Source organism: Capsella rubella, unplaced genomic scaffold (genome assembly GCF_000375325.1).
Source record: "Capsella rubella cultivar Monte Gargano unplaced genomic scaffold, Caprub1_0 scaffold_7, whole genome shotgun sequence".
In the NCBI taxonomy this organism is placed as follows: Eukaryota; Viridiplantae; Streptophyta; class Magnoliopsida; order Brassicales; family Brassicaceae; genus Capsella; species Capsella rubella.
The window spans coordinates 12,624,446-12,629,263 of NW_006238917.1; the positions used below are offsets into that span (position 1 = coordinate 12,624,446).

Sequence of the window (4,818 nt, forward strand, 5' to 3'; positions counted from 1 at the left end):
GATTTTCGGACATGAGCTGATTGTTCCTGATTAAATGAGGACACAGCACGTCTCTGATTTTTCTGAGGAACAGACTTCCTTTGAGTAGCTTCTGATGACTATGGAGCTGCCTTAACAAACTTAGTTGTACCATTGAAATTTCCACCTTGATACCCTAGACCCCAGTTGGCATTAGCCGTTCGTCCCACAGTTAGGAGTTTGTCCAGATCTTTAGTCCCTTTGCTCAGCATCTTGATGTTCCTGAGTTGATCCTCCAACTGCCTCTCAAGACCTTGCGACTTGACTTTCTCAGCTTCAAGATCCTTGGATATCACAGAAACTTTCAATTGAAGTTCATTTCTTACGGTGGTTAGATCAGAGATCTCCTTTGTCTTGCTCATCAGACTCCTGATCAAGAGAGCAACTTGTTCTTCATTAGGAAGATTTGCTTCATCATCCTCTGATTCATCACCAACTACCTGATTGACATCGTCTTGAGCTGTCACACCAACACTCTCATCGCCTTCCTCAATGATGCCCAGAAATGCCACAAAATTGTTTAGCACTTCTCCTTTTCCTTCATCATCATCAGTATCACTCTCACTCCAAGTCACATACGATTTCTCTTTGGAGTCTCTCCCTAGGCATTCAGCCTTGGTGTGACCATAGCCCTTACACTCATAACATTTCAGTGCATTTTTCTTCTTCATATTCGGGCATTCAGCCTTGTAGTGTCCATAGCCTTCACACTCAATACACTGTTTCTCAGACTTATCATTCCTCTTGAATTCTTTCTGCTGCCCTGATCTGTTGTTAACTGCAGACCCACGTTGCTGACCTCGCTCCATTCTCTTGAAGTACTTTCTCACAAGCATACCAACTTTATCATCATCTGCAGACTCCTGAGTGTCAACAGTATTCAGTGCGAAAGTTTTTCCACTTGCCTGCTCCTTTTTCTTAACTTGTAGCTCATATGCCTGCATCATCCCAACTACTTGATCAAATTTCAACTCATCAGAATTCAACGAGACATCAATTGCAGACCTATGTGGCTGAAACTTCTCCGGCAGACTTCTGAGAAATTTTTTAACCAACTTCTTATCTTTATAGCGTTTTCCCAACACTATAGCCTCTTGAGAGATATTACTCAGCTTGCTGCTGAATTCCTCAATAGTCTCACTATCTCCCATAGTCAAGTTCTCGAAATCAGACGCTAAGATGTCAAGTCTGGTTCTCTTCACATTGCTGGTTCCTTCAAAGGTGACCTGAAGAATATCCCATGCCTCTTTTGCAGATTCACATCCCTGAACTCTGGTGAACTGATTTACAGGCAACGATTTGAAGATTAAGGACATAGCTGTTGCATTGTGTTTTGCTGCAAGTTTCTCCTCTGCAGTCCAATCCTTCTTGGGTTTTGAAACAGCATCTCCAGCCTCATTTGTTTTCACAGGGGCTGTCCATCCATCTTCATTAGCTATCCAGGCATCAAGATCAGCACTCTGAATATCCTGTCTCAGTTGCACCTTCCAGAACCCGTAATGTTCTGGATCCAACTTAAACGGCTTAGTTATAGCAACGTATTGCTGTGATTTCTCCATACCCTCTGTTGCACGATCTCACCTGTTGAAAAGACAAACAGATCTTTTATCAGGCGTCCGCTCTGTTACCAAATGAAAATGTATAGAGAAACGCACAGACAGTTAAGCTTGGAACGCGCCAAGCAAACGCTTTTTCCTTCGATCTTTATTAACAAAATTTATCTTTTCCTAGGATACAATTTTGTCTCGGCTCTTACTCAATCTATTCCTACCAATAGAATTGAACCCGACTAAAGAACGAGCACTAAACCTATCTCTCCTACACCCGTGTAGTCCCAAGAGAAAACAAACACTCACCTTCTCAGCTTTTTGTTTTGCTAGCTTCGAAGTATACAATCACGTACAAAGAGTCTAAAGTGTTCAAAATGGCTCGTGGCCAAACCCTAGACTATTTATACTCACTACTCGAAACCCTAACCCTAGGATCTTCGAGGATCTCACGGAAACGGAATATACTTGCTTGTCAAGCTTATCCTTTCCTTATTTGATGTGAAGAATATTCACCATATCTTCACACGCAATTCGTCTCTATCTTTGCTGCCAAGCAAGAAATCTTCCTTAGCACGTCACTCCATCCACTTAAGCTTTGCCACGTCATCTCACGACTCCATGTCAGCAACTTCAAGTGTCTGATGTGATCCCAGGCGTCTGATGTGGTCTCAGGCGTCTGAACAGATGCGACTTCCTGATCTTCACAGCAAGCTGTTCTGGAACTGCATCTTCAGTCTCAGGTGCGCCTTTACTTTTTTTTTTTTTTTTTTTAATTCTTGGTAACTTTGGTTAGGTTTGTAGTTAAGGGTAGGCTTAATTTTGCTACCAATTTCCATTATGCAACTAGTCTAATGTGCGTTATTAAAACTCATATTTTTTCTTTCATATGTATGATTATTGATTATCATTTAGAATTAAGTATTAGTGTTAGGTTATCATCAGCAGTCTCTAGTTTCGATTCTGCATATAGATAAGTATCAGTGTTTGTTGCAGCTTCTCAGTTATTCTCTCTCTCATGAAGCTAATGGTATCAGTCTAATCGCTTCTATGCATCTGCTGACCTCTTCCATAAGCTCTTCTGTTGTATATACCAATTCTTTATCTAGTACCGAACTGCTTTATTCGGCCTAGAGACTAGAGAGGCTTAGAAAGCAGCAGATGAAGCTGAAGCTAAGTTTGGACACATTGATGGAGATGACCTCACACTGTTGAACTAGCTGTTGTCCAATAGATAAAGATCCCAATCGGTGCTATGAAAACTTCATCAAACAACAGAGCGCGTTGAAATCTGCAGACAACGTTAGACATCAGCTAGTTCAGTCCGGATAAAGTCAATATCAACATAAGGAAGGCCATGCTTGCCGGTTAGTTCACGCAAGTGGAAACTTAGAATGCACTGGCCATTACTTGATAGTCACAGACAACTAACCAACTAATTCAGTTTATATTGTTGTTTCCATTTAAACATTATTCTCTCATGGTTAAAAAGTCTTCGTTGGCAGGTACTGGTTCATTTGCATCCATCAAATTGCCTGGATCACAAACCTGAGTGAGTTAATCTACAACAAATATTTTTTTGACTAGCCAGAATTTCATCAGAATTTTAACAGATATTTGTGGTGAATGGTAAGCTCTTACATTTCATGTTCTTTTTTTCTTTGGTTAATATCCTTCGAAGTTAAGAGGATTATATTACATAGTGAATTGAGGTATTAGCAGGTTTGTAAAAGTTGTCATCTTTTAATCTTATTTGGAGAATTAACCAGTAGTTGCTCTCTCTCGTTTGTTGTTTCAAATTACAGAACAAACCACCAAGTCACCTCAGGACGCTCAAGACATCACAACCTTGCAGGTATACTATATATTTTCTTCCCATTTTTTATATTTACAATTGAGAATAATGATTTTGATCTAATAATATACAAAAATGAAGCATACTCATGGACATGTGCTTAGACAGAGGTTTTGATTGCGGATAATCAAGGAAAATCCCAAGACAACCAGCCCCGTCGGTGGACGGTATTATCGCAAGGGCTATAGGACATTCGTGCTTTATTGATGGTTCCTGAAAGGCTGATAATAATTTTGCCGGAGTAGGAAGGTATTGCACCGCACCGAGAGGCTCATCAACAATGGGTGCAGCTAATCTACGAAGGAGTTTTTCACCCTAACATACGGAGGTCGAAGATTTGGTTTGGGCGATGAAGTGTATGCTTGACGCATCTCGAAGTGAAGTGGCTTTAATTACAGACTGTTCAGATTTGGTGGAGATGGTGTCTTCCCCAGCAGAATGGCTAGCGTTCACGACATATCTAGAGGAGATTCAAACAGATAAGGAAGTGTTTTCTTTTTTCTCTTTAGTAAAAGCTCCTCGTTGTTCTAATGTTAAGGCGGATAAGTTAGCACGCCAAGCGCGTGCTGAACCGCTACTTTGTCTTTATGTAAACGATGTTCTTTCCTCTTGGCTCATTTGAGTCTTATATGAAAGCTGTTGACAAAAAAAAAAGATACAAAAAGCTTTTTTTTTTTAACTTCTTATTTTTATGATTTAAAAATTAAAACTAAATATCAAAGTTTTTACTAAATATCAAACTAAATATCAAATGTTTTAAATTTTAATTTCACCAAAATGGTTTTTTTTTTCCTTTTATTGAAGCTAAGTGTTAAATTTAAAAATGATCAAAACAAACCGGACCTAGCATCCAGTCCAGTTGTAGTCCGTCAGTTTATTTTAAAAGTTCAACATGTTTTCATGTATTGTAAATTTAACACTTAGAAACTTCAAAGTATTTTTATAAATATGATTTTATATACATTATCTTAATTTTTAATTAAAAATTAAAAGTTATAATTTATTGAAAATAGTTAAGTTTCATGGACTCGGTCGTTTTAGATATTTTGTTAAATTTAAGTTAACAAAGAATAACGACATTGTCGTTTTCAAAAGTATAAAAACAAAAAAAATTGATACAACATAGAGTCAAATTTGCCAACGTTAAGTTTGTCTTGGAAATAAAATTTAACTCTTATTAAAAAGAGAATATTTGTTACCGTTGCAATGAAGAAATAATAGAAACGAAATCTTTTTTAATATCCTTAAAAATATATTTAACCTGATCATTGTGAAATGAAACATAAAAATTCCTTTTCTTTCAAACTTCTTAATTTATTAGACACTAGGTAAGGACCCGGGCTAAAGCGCGGAGAAAAAGTATCTGTTTTTTTTTAGTCTAAATATTATTATGTTAAG

General features: G+C 37.8%; 1 pseudogene; it reads left to right on the plus strand.

Annotated features, from left to right (window-relative positions):
* The window catches only part of LOC17880954, a 6,831-nt pseudogene extending 3,633 nt beyond the window's left edge, over positions 1 to 3,198 (plus strand).
* Positions 3,199 to 4,818: the final 1,620 nt, after the last annotated feature.